The 17,840-nt window shown below is 32.6% G+C and overlaps 1 protein-coding gene across 1 annotated transcript in view; it reads left to right on the plus strand.

Annotated features, from left to right (window-relative positions):
- LOC118194594 (protein fem-1 homolog C-like) overlaps positions 1-17,840 on the plus strand; it is a 64,510-nt gene that overhangs the window by 28,853 nt on the left and 17,817 nt on the right. The window lies entirely within an intron of this gene.

The raw sequence follows: 17,840 nt of genomic DNA on the forward strand, positions 1-17,840 counted from the left end.
ATAAATTAAGGATAATGCAAAATGAGGCAAAGGAAGAGTTAGAAGCAAAGCAAATTTGACTTATTTGTAAAGCTTATTTATTAAACAAAACGTAAAGAGCAAAAAAAAAAAGATGCTATATGTTTGATATTATTAAATAAATTAGCGATTTTTTTCTCCCTGGAGCAAATTACAAAAAACACCTATTTACAAAAAACCAATATTACATGGTTGGTATGATTGTTAATACATTGTATGTCTTTCAGACAATGCAATACAGTCCGTACAACGCCTAGGCATGTTGAGTATCAAATTATCGATCTGATCTTGGGGGGATATTACACCACTCAAAAAGCAATGCTCTCCGAAGTTCCGGTAGATATGTAGGAGGAGGTTGACAGGCCAAGCATGTCCCACACGTGCTCTACTGGATTCAAATCCGGTGAGAATGCTGGCCAGTCCATATGGGTGATATCCTCCGATTGAAGGCATTCACTTACGATGTTTGCACGGTGAGGATGGGCGTTGTCATCCATAACCACAAATTGTCGCCCATGGCACCCCGAAACAAACGTGCGTGTTGTTCCATAATGATGTCCCGATAGATTTGGCTTGTCATGGTTCCAATTTGAACATGCAGGTCAGTTCTGGAACCCAGAATAATTCCACCCCAAACGAGCACTCCTGCATCACCGTAACGGTGTCGTTCAATGTTTTCTTGGTGGTAACGGGTACCTGGAGCTCTCCATATGAAAGGTCCGGCGAGAATCAGACTGCAAGCTAAACCTGGACTCGTCGGAAAACATCCCACAAGCCCACTGTTGCGGTGTCCACAATGCATGCTCTCTACTCAAGGCTAACCGAAGGCGACAGTGAGTTGCAGTAAGTGGAACTCATCTGACAGGTCCACGATCATATAGACCAATCTGCCCTAAGTGTCTGTACACCGTCTGCCTTGATATTGTCGTACCAGTGGCTGAAGAGAGCTGACGAGACAGGTCTGAGGCTGCGCTCCGCCTGTTTCTTTTGGCAGTTACTGCCAAATACCGGTCCTCATTCGGCGTTGTAACTCTGGAGCGACCTGTGCTGTAACGTCTACTCACATTACCATCATTTTGGAATCGTTTCCAAAGCCTGGAGATGACACTCTGTGCAATTCCAAGTTCGTCTGATACTTCCAGTTGGGTACGCCCACATTCCAGACGGCCGATAATTCTACCACGTAAAAAATCATCCAAATGCGTCCTTTGTGTCATAACTATTCGGTTATTGCACTGAAATGCTAATAAAGCACCTGTGAACAATTTTACTTCTTTGCCTGTATTCCTTATATATCACTCTCTTACACTCTCATCATTGTGACGTACCATCGGTGTCATCTGGTTAATTCCTGAAATTTGCATATGATTTATGAAGATGTGTGTAGTGATTTTACAGGTGATATATTTATTTTAGAGTTTGATTTCTGCGTGACTCCGAATTATCGTTAATTTATGGACATGAGTGTATATATAATATCAACAAGTTACACTTCTAATAATACAATATGAAATTAATTGCAGAATTAATATTAGACTTTACTTCCATTCCTCCTTTCTGTACTTCTCTCTGTATTTCTCCCCATGTCATTTGTATGATATATTTTATATCTGCATATTAAAAAGCTTTTCAGATGCATCACGACTAACTGTAAACAATAAAAAAAATCTGCACATTTTAACCAAGTAGCATCTTTAATATTTAAAGTAGTCTGAAAATAGTAACATAAATAATAATATACCTTACTCCCTCTCCTCCTTTCTTCCATAATTCTACATGATATTTTCTTATGCCATTTGTTTAATATATTATCCAGACTAAACCAAGCTTTTCAGAAATATCATTACTACTAGCAAACAACATTAAAAACTATCTGTGTCATGTTAATTAATTAGCATTTGTAATATTTAAAGCAATCAGATATTAATTTTAGGAATAAGAAGTGTTTTATAATTTCATCCAGATTTCATATATGTCTTGAATACTAAACAAAAACAGAATTAAATATATTTTCTGTTTATTCATTTTCTGCAATTGCAGACAAAATATGTGTGCATTTAATTATCTAAATGAGCAGCCGGCAATATTTTTAACAAAATTCTTAAGTTATATGTCAGTGTAAGTAAATTCTTTCTTGTTATCAAATTACTTAACACACAGACATTCTTGTTCATAAGTATTGTATCATTTTTATATGTTACAGATAAGTGCTAAATGATGATTATGAGATCTACAAAAATATCGTTTGTTCTACATTGCTACTACAATATTCTATATCACAGTTATGGTTAATAATAAAATAAATACAGTTGCAGTTACATATATTTATCTGGCAGTCCCTCTTTTAACAGAAATAATAATAATAAAATAACACATTCTTTTAAATAATGAGGTTTTTTAACAATCCTACCAGATAGAGTAATGTAGTTATGTCCATTTGCAAAATTTGGTGATACAATACCTCTTTCAGTATCTGGTGGCTCAGCACTTCTGTTAGGTTCTGAAGAATTCACAGGCACATCTAAATTTGAAGTACTACTAATCTCCGGTATCTTGGGTTCAAGTCGTTTTGTATTGCAAATCCTTTCCGACCCCTTAAGAATGTCTCTTCTGTTCCTTTTTACAATTCTTCCATCTTTTATAATCCTTCATGAAAATGGTCTTTCTGCTCCTTCTAGAATTCTCCCATTTTCTTTTAGTTTTCCCCCCTTTCTCTTTTATGTACACATGATCTCTTACCATCAGTAGTTTTAATAGTCTTGCATTCCTATCATTATAGCTTTTTTGTAAGATTTGTCTCTTCAGTAAATGTTGTCTATGCTCTTCATACCATTCAGTTAGAGTGAAATTCTCTTTTATAGGCATCAATCCATTTACTTGTCTTCCATATATGAATTCTGAAAGGGACTTCATAATTTTAATTGACTTAATTCCATCTCCTTGCAAATTCTTTGAATTTCTTGTAACTATATTTTGGACCATTAAAATAATCTATAACTATTAGATAATCTCTGCCTTTGGAGTAAAAGAGATCTGTCCTCAATACTTCTCGTGGACCACTAGGTATTTCATTGGTTTTTTAGTACCAGCTTTTTGTAAACTTAAAAGAATTCAGTACCAAATCTTCAGTTTCTTTTGAAATTCATGGTGAATATAATATTTCTCTTACTTTGTTCTTGCATTTTACTACTCTTAAATGACCATATTGAATTCTACTTGACGTGTCTTTTCGTAAACTTCTAGGTACAACAACGCAGGAATTTTTAAATATCAATCCTTTGCTTCTGATAGTTCGTCTGTGATGCTAAAATATGGTTCTGCCAATTCTGGAATCATACTTTTTTTTCATCTGGCAGTCCAGTTTTAATTTTCCTAAAACTTCTTCATTTTTTTCTCTTTCCAGTTGAAAAATTTCCATTTTGTCTTTAGACATTGGTATACATTCTACAACCAATCCAACATCGGCTTCTATGTCTCCTTCAAAGAAATCAGTTGCTTTATCAGTAAATGATCTTGATAATGCATCTGCTATAAAAAGTTCTTTTCCTGGTTCATATTTTATCTCAAACTGATATGGCTGTAATCTTATATGCATTCTTTGTAATCTTAATGACTTTTTGAAAGTTGATTCCAATGGTTTGTCACTTTTCTCTGTAATATATTTTCCAAATATATGCTGGTGAAATTTCTCACATGCAAATACAATAGTTAGTTTCTTTTTCAATTTGAGCATAATTCTTCTGTGTATCTGTTATTGCCTTAGATGCATATGCTAGTGGTAAATTATTCTGCAATAAGACTGCTCCTAGTCCTTCTTGAGATGCATCTACAGATAAAACTATTGGCATGTTTATAATATAATACTGTAAAATTGGTTTATTTATTAAGTCATCTTTTATTCTTCTAAATGTGTTTTCATGTACTGCATTCCAGTTAACTTGTTTTTGCAACAAATCTCATATATATGATGCTGATTCTGATACATTAGATATAAATCTAGAAACATATGTAATCATTCCTAGAAAAGTTTCTATTCCTTGACATTTTTTCTTGGTTTTATATCTAGAATTGACTTAATGTTATCTTCATCTGGTTTTAAATGGTATTTAGAAAATATGCATCCCATATATTTGACTTCATTCAGACCACATTTACATTTATTTAAATTAAATTTAACATTCTTTTCTCTGGCTCTGTCCAGTAACTTCTTTAATCTCAAGTTATGTTCTTTTTTATCTTTTCCCCAAACTAATAAATTATTCTGTACAACATGAGCATTTTTGTAAATGCACATTTTAGAAAAGTGAATTTTCAGTATAAGCAAATCTTATAGTATAAGCAAGACAACTATATAACCTAAAAAAAGTTCCACATTTTCTACATGGTTTTGAATTATTGTAACCTTCCGTGATAGTTTGAAGATTGTTTAATGCTTTGTTGCTTTTGTTTTATATGGTACTTTTTCTTACAAGGCCGACTTTTTCCCTTTAAGGGTGGAATTTTATTCTGCTTGATCACTTCTGTTTTATTTCCTTCAGTTAACGTTTTCAGCTGAAGTTCTGCTAATTTACACTTTTTAATACTTTTCTCCAATGTTCGCTCATCTTCCCTTCATAACATGTCTTAAAGATTTTTATTTAAAATTCCACTTACTATTCTGTCTCTAATTAAACTATCTTTTAATTCTGCAAATCCACAGTTACTATTTAATTTCTTTAACTCTGTTAAAAATCATCAAACGATTCAACTACATGTTGTGCTCACAGAAAAATATATCTCTATCAGTCTATCAGAGCTTTAGTTTGTTTTAGATATGCAATAATTTTTGGAAGCTCCAATTATTTTGTTAACATCCTTCTTGTCTTCTTCACTTAAATTAAAAAGCTACTTTAATTTCAGGTGATTTAGTAATGCCACCAGATGTTAACATGTAAATCTGGAATTTTTTATTCTTCTTTTAATTTTCACTTAAATATCCTTCGAAATTTAGATTATTTGGTGGCTTTAATCCATCCATGTTTAATTTTAGGCTTAAAATAGTTTATATATATGCATTTTTAGCCCTTCAAATGAAAATAAACAATGCACTTACCAGGGATGAAAGTTTCCATTTTACTGTAAACAAATTCCCATCATGTTTCAAAGTTTAGAATATCTTTAAGTGAATATCTTAGAATATCACAAGTGACCTGGATGTTTTTTTTTCCTTCCCCCCCCCCTACTACAGACTGGGCCTCTATCATTTTAATGTGCTATGGATAAGTGCTAAATGATGATTAGAGATCTACTACATCACTACTACAGTATTATATATCACAGTTATGGTTAATACTATAGAGATCTACAACATCACTACTACAGTATTATATATCACATTTATGATTAATACTAATAATAAATGCAGTTACGTATATAACAAATATCACCTTTTTTAGAACTCTGCACAGTGTAATTGATTTCTAGAAACAGGTTAAAAAATGACGTTATGTTTTTTTCCCTTGTTACAAACTCTTCACATGATTATTAATCCATGTATTCACATAATTATTAAAAGCTCAAAATAATAGCAAGCAGTTTTTGTGTTCATCATAATGTCCTTTTATGTGTTATAGCACATAAACTTTAATGTTCTTTACTTAAAGTTTTCCATTACTACCATGTTTTGCAATTCTTTCACAATATAATCCATATTGTTACTCTTCAAAACATATTTCAACACTGAAGAGCCACAACATTATGACCTCTTACTCAGTAGCAGATTGTGCAATCTTTGGCCCTCATAACAGCTTCAACTTGCCTTGTCATGGATGTCACAAATTCTTGGTAGATGACTGGAGATAGGTTGTACCAAATGTCTAAGCAGTTGTCATATAAAGTCGAGATATTCTGTCGTGGTGGTTGAGCTCTGAGCTGCTGCTGCATGAAATTCTAAATGTACTGTAGCACATTAAGATCTGATAAGTTAGATGGCTGAACATTAATTGGAATTCATCTTTATGCTCCTCAAACCACTTCAACATAATTCAAGCTTTATGACATGGGGCATTGTCCTGCTGGAAGATTTCATGTAGTGAATACAACACCATAGGAGCAATAGGGAGCAACACCATACAACCAATAGGGATTCATCCAACCAGGCAACTGTCTTCCAGTTATCCATGGTCCAGTCTTGATGTTTCCAGACCCACTGTAGATGTAGATGACAATGATGCTTGCTCAAGTCTGCTGCACACTCCCATATCAGTGTCCAGTGAACTGTATGTTCTCAAACACTTGTACCAATACATACACTGCGTTGTATTTGGGTTGTCATTTGAGCCACTGTTTGGTGCCGATTTTGCTGTACCAAGCAGGACAGTGTCTGATGTTCTTTTTCTTTGATGACGCGTCAACGTCTTGCCATCTACTGCTGCTTCCATTGTCATTTGTCCACTTGAGGAATTTTCACTCAAGGAATATATATATATATATATATATATATAAACAGAGCTACAAATTATATTCAGCTGATATAATAATCAGCTAAAAATAATTTAGAGCTACAGATTTTGCTGCATTATGTTTGAAATACGTTTATATCCTATGTCCTGAAATATAAAGCAGAATGACAATAAAATTTACATTCAAGGGGCTAAAAGGTTAACAGTAGTATTTAAATTAAAAAACCCTAAATTACGTTAAAAAATTTTTAAAATCTGCAAAGGTTACTGAAATGACTGACTATTTCTTTGATAAGATACATATTCAATACTTATTCTGTGCAACATTGCATGAATGAATATTTATCCTGTGACTCAAATCCTAACCTATCATTAAAAATAAATTAGTTAAGTTGATCATTGTCTAAAGTATTAAATAAATCAAAATTACTGAAAGAAGCAACATTATGGAATTATTTTACATGACAAATTGGCATACATAATTACTATTAATAACATTTGAAATATACTTAACAATTATTTCCAATCTTCAACACAAAATTCAGATTAATAAAAAATTATTTCTCTTATTTTTTTTTTAATTTTTTTTTTTTTTTTTTTTTAAATTTTTGAAACAATCATTGGTCACAAAATTTAGTTATGGTTGATTATTCTATTTTTAATTTTGTAAAAAATGTAGTGTAAAGAGTGTGATTTGCCCGATATTTGATTCAGTCTGTTCAATATTCTGTTCAGCTTCACAATAAATATACTTATCAAAGAATAACATTTCTTCCAACCAATGTATTCTGAAATATATAATTATTATATTATTAATTCATTAGAATTAAAATTCATTTATTCATATAAAGGTAAAATTTTAATTAAAATTCATATATTCATATACAGTACAAAGTCCGAAATACGGACTGATTGAGACCTCAGCGATTTCAAATTTGGGATTTTTCCAGATATTAGATCATCAGCTTAAATCTAGTAAGATGTCATTTAGAAATTATACAATTAAAAATATGAAATCGTGATTTATGAACTAATGAAGTACAGTCAAAAGTCGTTAATGTGGACTCGTCAGGACTTCGGCAATTCCGAATTATCGATTTTTCCGGATTATAGATCATCAGTTTAAATCTCGTAAGATGGCATGCAGAAATTCTAAAATTAAAAATATGAAACCGTAATTTATGAAATAAAGAACAATTATGATCTAAAGGGTATCAAAATTTACAAAAAAAAAAAAAAAAAAAAAAAAAAAAACCGCCTACGTGCACGCGTAAACGCCTATGCGCATGTGTCAACGTGGCGCATGCGCAGAAAGTTTTTAGCTTTGAGGTCCGGATTATGGGTGTCCGAATTAACGACTTTTGATTGTATTTATGATGTAAAGGGTATCAAAATTTACAAAAAATGCTTAATATTTATTTCTTTACCTTATTAAACATTTCTTTCAATGTAAGCTGTTTAAGTTGCTTTGTTTTTTGTGCTAATACTTTCTCTTTAATTCTGTAGACATAATATCTTGTTTAGTTACAGTGTTGAAGTTGTATAACTGCTGTTTCGAGAATTCTGACTTACTTGTCAATTGAAATTTTCTCATTTTCAGTGACTTCTCTGTCACTTTTTCACTATCGGTAGTGGTATTTTCTGGATCTAGGACCATACTACAGATTTTGCCATTCATTAATTGATTGATGATTGATTATACTAAATATTTTTATTATACAAATTATTGATTATACAAATTTATACTAAAATACTTGTTTCTTCAGTAACAAGGTATTTTATTTAGTGTAGAAGTGAAATTAAGAACCTTGACTCTCCAGATGTTTTATTATTCGTGGAGAGGGGAATCAAAAGCGCGTGCAGAAAGCCTATGAGAAAAAACGTTGTTGGTGGTTTTGAGGTTTGGATTTTAGATCATTCCGGATAATGGATGTCTGGATTTCAGACTTTGTACTGTATTATATTCATAATTATTCTATAAAGTTTTTTTTTATTTTTTATTTATTTATTTTTTATTTATTTATTTTTTTTTTTTAATTTTCATTTTTTTTTGTCTCAGTGACACATTATCAAATATCAGAGCCGTAGCTGGAATTTTCAATGCCCTGGGACAGCTGATGATTTTAAACTCCTGTTTGTTAAGAAAGGAAAATATTTCATTCTAAAATTTCATACCATCGGTTTGGTGCACTCTAAATGCTGTGCCAAGGGACAGCTGTCCTTTTTGTCCTTCTTTAACTATGCCACTGTAAATTATTCACTTAAAAATTTGTTTTTCAGCAATGGAGAATCACTTCTTCACATCCAACAATTCTGCTATGTCAAATAGTTGAAAAAAATTAAACAATTTCCCCAAAAAGTGAAATTATATTAACCTCATATAAATATAATAAAGACTTTTCCCTGCTCTATCCACTACTGCAAGCAATGTGAAATTCTGATGTTTTAGTTTCTTCATTAAACAATATATACAAAAAATCATTTCAACGTTAAATTTTTTAAAAATCTACCGTTGAAATGAAATGATGTTATTTTCATATAAATATAATTAGATTTTTTCTTATTCTGTCCACAACTGCAAGCAATAAAATTCCGATGTTTTAGTTTCTTTATTAAACAATATATGCAAAAAATTATTTCAAGGGTAAAATTTTAAAAGTCTGAATGAAATTTTAAAGCAACTACATTTCTACAATATGTGTGCCCAATTAGCTTATTAGCTAATATTCTGAAACTCGAGGGTTGACCAAAGTGAACAAATTAATGTGCAAATTAAATAAAAGCTTTATAAAATACTGCTTGTTTTTAAAAAAAATTCTAGAAAATCACCTAATTATTCTCTCTTTTTATGTATATATTTATTATTATTCGAAAACTTTCAGATCCTTACAAGAGATATATTTTTGGATGTTAGAATTTTATAGTCTTTTTTTTTTTTTTTTTTAAGTGATATTATGTACCACAACGAAATTAAGGAAATAAGCATTTAAAATGAAGTGCAGAGGAAAAAACTTGTATAAACTTAAAGAAAAGTATTAGAAATGATTGCTAGATTTCATTGCAAATAATTTTAAATGCTAATAGTCTTTAAACCCTGTTGGTTTTGAGATTAATAAAATGAAATGAACTTTTAAGTGCAAAATCTTTCTATGAAAAAGGAGGAGAGAAATAGTATTTATAAAATGACAGAAGATTTCTAGATCCGGACTCAGACTTTGGTCATGATTTGTCATGATTTGGGATTTTTCCAGATCATTAATTTAAATCTAGTAAGATGGCATGAAAAAATTGTACAATTAAAAATATGAAATCTTAATTTGTGAAATAAAGAGCATTTATGATCTAAAGGATATCAAAATTTACAAAAAAAAAAAGCTTAATATTTATTTGTTTACTTTATTAAACATTTCTTTCAATGTAAGTTGGTTAAGTTGCTTCGATTTTTGTGCTAATGCTTTCTCTTTAATTCTATAGTTCCATTCCTGTAATTGTCTAAGTCTTGTAATTGCTGTGTTGAGAATTCTGACTAACTTATCAATCGAAATTTTGTTGTTTTCGATAACCTCTCTGTCACTTTTTTCTCTATCAGTATCATTGGTCAGTTGGTATCAATAGTGGTATTTTCTGGATCTAGGACTATGTTACAGATTTTGCTGTCCGTTGATTGATAATTGAGGCATTGCCATTGCAATGAAAAACTTCTGTTATATCATCTTCATTTATTACCACTTCTCCACATGTCCTTACAAAATGCATTAAATGGAAAATTTCACCTTTGATTTGCGATATCATAAAACCTTCAGATTCGCGACTATCATCTTCAACATCATCACCATGAAATATGGTAGCTGGCCATAAATTATACTAAGTATTTTTTAAAGTAGCTGGAGACGTATCCTTCCACAATATTGTTGTGATGCTCCACACAGATTTTATGCTAAAATATTTCAAAAATTCTTGAACAGTCTTGCCATTATTTAAGAAATTTAACATGGAATTTAAAAATGCTACTTTATATTTGCATTTCAGAGCTCGCACTATTACAATATTCGTATACTGGATGATGGAAGTACAATTTAGAGGAAATAATAATACTGTTACGAAATGTACAGGCGCGGTAAGATGGCTTCCCCCGCAAAGCAGTTTTAGTGTTGCCATAAAGTGGCAGGGTTGCCACATTTGGTGAGAAATCGCCGATTTGGCGATATACCATGGACAGATGGAGAACCTTCTGGAACGAATTCTTACCGGTTTAGCCCAGAATGTTCTCGAACACAAGCCGAAAGCAATATAAACCCTGCTGGTCCGCAGTCAGTCAGTGTGTGTGCCTCGTCTAGCGGGCTGATAGTCAGTCATTGAGTGAGTGTCTCAAAGTCTAGCACCGAGTTGGTCGTCGAGTGCATCGAGAGAGTCTTTTAGTGCATCGTCGAGTTTTGTCTTTAGACTGTGCTGAGTCGATAGCTATACTCTTGTGTATATCGTCGTGGAGTTCCGAGAACAACCAAGCAGAGTTGGGAGCTGTACTCGGGTGCTTTGCAGTGAAGCTGTCTTCACTGTTATTGCCTGACAGTGTGAAGGCTGTGTCGCTGAACATGTCAGCATGTTTATAACAGTTCGACGACTGTAAAAGTGATTTTGGAGCTGTCTGATTAATATTGGTAAATAATGTGTGTTTCGATACTTCATGAAGTGTTGTCATTATTCACTCCAAATCCACACAAACCCCGTACGAACATAACAATACGGATACATTATCTTTCACTAAAACTTTAAGTGAAGTATGAGCCAAACAGTTGTCTACAATCAGGACATTTCGTGCATCATCAGGTAAACAAACTGAATTCAAATGTTGCCGAACCTTGGGTATGAAATGATTTAAACCAATCATTCATTAACACTTGTGCCATCCATGATCTTTTATTTTCACAGGGGAAATTCTTTAGTCCTTTAAATGCTCAAGCTCTTGTATTTTTTGTGATTGAAAAAAGTTTACGCTTGTGTAATCCTGCAGCATTTCACATACTAAAATTGTTGGTTTTGCTTTGGAATCTTTGACACCAGTTGGAGCCTATTCTGTAGATGTCACCAAGGTATTCCACGGTACATATTTCCAGAAAAGACCAGTTTCATCAGCATTGTAAATTTGTTCTGTGTATAACTTTTCACTACTAACGAGTTCAGTGAATTCATCTGCAAATAGCTCAGCAACTTCAAAATAAGCTGAATTTAACCTGAAATTTCTAATTGCCTTATACAATAGCTATTTTTAAATTTGGTTAACAAACTGTCGAATATGTGCACTCAATTTTTAAGTTCACTTCTTCATGAAATATTTTGGCTTGAGCCATTAGCATTGTATCTGTCAGTGGCATGCCTTCACTGTGACTCTGTTTGACCCATGCAATCATTACTTTGTCATGATTGTCACTTCTAGCATAGCGAATAATTTTTCTGTTATTCATTGCGAACGGGGTGTCGAAATAGCAAAAAGTTCCTTTTTCTGTTTTCTTATGTCATATACAGTTGACTTTCCAATGCCATACTCCTCAAATAATTGAGACAGATATAGTACCTTTATTCATTTTTTGTAGCAATTCCACTTTTTGTTTAATGGAAGTCGAAACATGCTTTCGCTTTGTAAATCCTTCTACAGCTCCAGAATTAGAAACTCTTTTCGACATAATTGAAAGTTCAAGTTTTCATAAAATTGCTGTAATAATAACAGCCTGCCCTCCCCCCAAAAAAAAAGCTGGATCAAATCAGAAAGTTAAGGAACAGGGCAGTGTGCTATATTAACCGGAATTTCTTGGAATCGGTAATGTATAATTTTAGCCTAGCTTAATAACGTCCACTAGATATTATTGGCTATGTATCATGAGATTGGCGACGAAAGACAAGTTCTTCCATTAAATTTTGTCTTCCTTCTTTCGTGCACTGAAGCAGCTAAGCCTGAATTGTGTTAATTTAGTTATGTATTATACTTACGCCTGTTTTTTTCACATGCTTTAGACTTATCTGAGTCCGTAATAAATAAATTCCCACATGTACTTACGGCTTATTGATGGCTGGTGCTAAATATCTTACCGCCTCGTGCAGTCTCTCAAGGTCCTAAATTTTGCAACCAAATGCCTCCCTAAGTTCTAAATTCTTGCTGCCCTTAAAGTTTGTGTCCCAGTGCTTTCCCTAAATTCTAAAAGTTTTGTCGTTCCTTAATTTTGCTGCTCGGTGCTTCTCTAAATTCCAAAAATTTTTTCTTTCTTGAGTTCTGCTGCCCGGTGCAGCCATATGAGCTCTGGTGTTGGTTCTATGTTTATGTGAATAACAAATCAGTTAGTCTTAATTCAAATAGCACTGAATGTGATCTCCTGGTCTATGAGTATCATTAACAAAATCTTTTTTAAGCATATGAAAAGAAATTTTTGTTAAATATTTCCTGCATATAACTTAAATCTGTAATCATCCCCAAGCATAATGTCAACATAAAAGGTTACCATACTTTTTGTTATGCAGTTACTAATATAAAAAAGTTGTTTATGCTTCGCTGCATGAATCATTACTGAAGTTATCAAGTATTGATAAACATGCAGTGATGGAAGCAAAATTATAATAATGATTCACCCGTTTGGCTTTCAGGGATATATAGTAAAGTTAACGATGTTTGTATGTAATATGTTTGAAATGTATGCCAAGCAGATATGCAGCTACCGAGCCAAATTATTGATCACACAAATTTATGCTAAAATGATTGTTCTTTGAGTAAGGAGGTGTAATTTAGTGCAGAAGTGAAATTAAGAATTGAAACTCTCCACATGTTTTATTATGGGGGGAGTCAAATGCACATGCATAAAGCATACCCCCTCCACCCCCCAAAGTTGGTGGTGGCTTTGAAGTCCGGATTTTAGATCATTCAGGCTATTGGACGTCCGGATCTCGGACTTTGTACTGTGTATATCTTTTTTTAATGGACAGGCTATCTTTTTTAAATATTATTATCTTAAAATAAGGTAAAAGATCGTGTTTTGTAATCTATGAAAATATCAAAACATTGTAATGGGTGCATTTTCAAATTAAAAATTTTGTTTAAAAGATTTTGTTTTTTCTGTTCTATTCAGTAGTTCAAACAGTAAGATTCTGAGGTTTCCAGTTTGTTCATTAAATGAAGGTACATGGAAAAAATTGCTTCCACATTAAATTAAAAATATTTGAAAAAAATCGATTCACTGTATTGTATTGTAATCTTCATTTTTCTGCTAGTGAAGTTGTCAATATCATCGGCAAATGCAAAAATCTGAACAGATTTGTTAAAAATAGTTCCATGAGTATTAATGTTGGAGTCTTTTATGATTTTTTGGAGGGCAAGGGTAGAAAGCAAGTAGGCCAATGCATCATCCTGCCTGAGTCCATTTGAAACAACAATAGGCTCTGAGAGATTATTCTGAATTTTAACCCTAAGTTTTGTTTCAGTAAGAGTAATGGTGACCAAATTTAACCATTGGACTACATAATGATAAAAATTTCATATTTCCATCTTCTGTTGTTATTTCATGTAAAATTTTTGTAATCAGGGAAAGTCTTTTTGCTTATTCTGTGTAAGTCTAGTTTAAGACATTGTATATTATTTTATGGAAAGTGAGAGTTACATTTCGAAATTTATGTAAGTAACAGATGTTAATATAGTGTAGAAATGAATAGATTTCTAAATTCTATCATGGTTTTGATGATGACACTGTCTCAGCTTAACTCAGTTATATTGCTTTAAATCATATTGAAATTGATTAGAAATATGTTAAATGATAATCTGTTGTGCTAAAAGAAATTAAAATATTGATGGAAAAAGTGGTATAGGATCATAGACACCAGATGCCCAGCTTTTGGAGGGCATGCTGGTTTTAAAATATGCAAAATATGCAGTGGTTATCCAAGCAAAATTAATTGCAAAATCTAAAAGTTCGAGCTTCTAGCTTAATTTTTAAATGGCAGTACAATTTCAGCAGTTGATAATAAAATCCAAATTTACTTTGTTAGCCAGGTATTGTTCTTGAGAGAATGTTTATCACCTGTAATCTTAATTTTTCTGATGCTTTGCTAAACAAATGCATAAAGCTTTCTGTAGAAAGAATAACAAATTAAAGTATAAAGTTTATAGTTATTGTGTGCCTGTTTAAAATAAAATGATGTAGATCATCATACTATTGAGGACAAACCACAAAATATTTTAAATTGGGGTAGATATGTCCCTTTCCTGGTCCAGAAATTTCAAAACTGGACCAAAAGTGAGTATTGCATAGAATACTTACTCTCATTATCATACTGTATCATAAAACATGGCCATGTGTATTAAAAAAAATAGTGTTTTGTGATAATAATTATAATTTTTTAAAATTTTTATATGTTTCATTTTAATTCTCATTCTGATTTAAAGTATTTAAATGCATCATACACAATAAATAAAGTTTGTCTTCCTCCATATTTTTAGTCATGATGTCTTCCATTCTAAAAATTTTATCTGAAAACTATAAAGCTTGACATTAAATTTTGTTGTGTTGTTGGTGTTGCTTATCCTTGAAAGATCTGACATATGTCAGATAGCTCCAGAAGGTTGATGACCGTCAAAAAACCAATAACTGTGAGGGGATTGGATGTTAAGTCCTCCTTAGAAAGTTTGATGCAACCCAGTATATGATCCGGTGAAGCTGGATGGTCACAGCATTTTTTACACATGGGGTGGATTTTTCTGCCACTGTCAAAGGAAAGATGGCCGCTTGTTAGTCTAGCCAGAGCAATCTGGGAGCCATAGTCACATTTGATTTCCAGTAGGGAGCCAGGGGATGTTCCTATGTACCATTGGTGCATAGGTGGAATATGCCATATTTATATTAAATTTAGATCTTTCATTTGAGAAAAGTTCTTGGTAAGTAAGAAAGTGAGGAGCCAGTGACCGTTTCATTTTCACTACCCTCTTTTCCAAATTTATCAAAGACCTCATTACCACTAATAATAACATGTGATGGAATCCACTGGAGGTGGATGTCGTGGATCTGAGAGTTTAAGCAGAATAGATATGCTGATTTCATCACATGCATATGATCAGCCACTGAAATGTAGTGCACTGTGGCTGTCCGATAAAATCCGTAGTTCCCCAAAAACACAATATCATAAGCCAAGATGGCTTCAAGCCCCACATTAATCGCAATGAACTCACTCCTGAAGACAGAGCAAGTGTCAGGGTTGCTTTGCTTTATTGTAGTTTCAAAGTGAGGGGTTTTAGTAAAGGATGCTGCTGCCAATACAATCTTCTGTATGACTACCATCAATATAGACCTGCACTGCATCTTTAGGAAAGCAACTAATAATTTCTAGAGACAGTTGCCTAAGAAGGTCTTTATGGTGAGTTTGCTTGTTTGCAGTGGATTTCAGATCAAAGTGGAAGAAAACTCTCGGTAGTCCCACTGAGGGATCAGTGAAGGATTTTAGAGATAGAGGTACAACCTCCCGAGAGATCAGATTCTGAGTTTCTGCCAAGCTAACAGGGTTGTATTTCTTGAGTCTTTGCTGTGCCAATATGCAAATACAATGAAGTACAATTTTGGGAGCCGTAGCTGTAAATTTTATTGAAATACTTAAATAATTGTCTCTTCTTCTAATATGCAGTGGCTGTAAGTTGGTCTCAAACAAGGCTATACCAGAAGGGCAGCTATTTCTGAGTCCAAGAATAATTCGAGTGACACTATTGTACACGTTCTAATTTCTGAAGATTGGTTTCAGACGCACAGGAATAAATTTCTGCCAGCTAGATATTTAAGGATGTTTAGGCGCTTATGGGCTTTCAAAACCAAATAGTTATGTCTGTTGCTATTGAATTCCGGATTAAGGATGAATCCAAGGTATTTGGGATGTTTTTCATACGTGAGGGTCTGAGCTTCTAAATACAACTTTGGTTTGTAGTTATACAAGTGTTTATTAGTAATAAAAAAGGTCACTATTGATTTAGCTGGATTGAAAGTCAATTTATGTTCTGTTGCAAACTCAAGAGATTGCTATCAAAGTGGTACCAAAAGGATCATTTCGATGTTACTCACATCTGTGCTTGAAAGCCAAAGAACAATATCATCAGCAAAGATAGCAATATCAACAAGTTTTGGTTTCCTTTTCTCTACACTGGCCAAAAACAGGGAGAATAGTGTAGGGCTTAAGACTGATCCCTGAGGAATGCCCTGCTCCAGTCTAAAAGGATCCTAGTAGGTCTTTATAAATTTAACTCTAATGGGGTGCAGAAAGTCAGCTATCCAAACTAAGACAGAACCCCTACTGTTGAAAGTGTTGTGGATTTTAACAATAAGTTTGTCCTTCCAGACAGTATCAAAGGCCTTAGATAAGTCCAGTAAGACCGCCACGTAATGTCGAGTTGGTTTTAAGGTTTTGGGCATCCCAGATGTTTTGGGAAAAGTAAAGGATTTGATCTGTGGTAATATGCCCTTTTCTAAAACCGTATTGTTTAGGTGGTAACAGATGATTGATATCCATAAAATAATGAAGTTTTACAAGAGAATAATTTTTTCCATTAGTTTCCATTCCTAAGGGCTATAGGTCTATAACTCTGAAGGGAGCTTGCTTGTTTGCCTGGTTTTTGTATAGGATTAACAGTGGCTCTCTGCCGGTCTACAGGAAGCCGTCCACAGGACCAAGAATGCTTAATAATTAAATTTTACTTTTAGTTACTGTACTTTTTATGAAATATTTTAGGTTATTATTATACTGTTCTTCATATATGTATATATTTAAATGTCCCATTTCTCTTGTATTTTCCTTTTTTGGAAGATTTTTAACTTAATGTATTCACAGCAGCTACTAGGTATTAAGTATTGCAGAAGTTACTGTGCAGAGCTATTTATCTCATCAGTTTTATTTCTGTAGTTAAAGGAAACTCTCACATGAACCTGAAAATATAATGGAAGGGTGCAGATTACAAGTTTAATTCGTTAGATGTTATTTGAAACATATAGCAACTTTAGAAACATTCTGTATAACGTGTGTTATTGAGATAAGTGAAAATATAATTTTACATGAATATGTTTAATACTTTATGTATTCACTTCATTCTTGTGCTGTCATGCTTGTTGCTATTTTTATGCTGATAATATGTTATTTACTGTATGAAAACTGATTAACACTGGAATAGTTAATATTATTGTATTTTTCAGGTTTGAAAACTTTTAAAAGTTCAAATTAACACATACAATTTTCTGTCAGGGTATCATTTGTAGATTTAATGTATCTAATTCTTGTAAATACGGTTGACAGAAATGTATGAAAAATTATTTATTTTTGTTTAATATTTTTGCAAAAGATTAATTACCTGATGAATACTAAATATTTTATTTA

Source organism: Stegodyphus dumicola, chromosome 11 (genome assembly GCF_044657685.1).
Source record: "Stegodyphus dumicola isolate Sdum_Otavi_A_Nest chromosome 11, ASM4465768v1".
Taxonomy (NCBI): Eukaryota; Metazoa; Arthropoda; class Arachnida; order Araneae; family Eresidae; genus Stegodyphus; species Stegodyphus dumicola.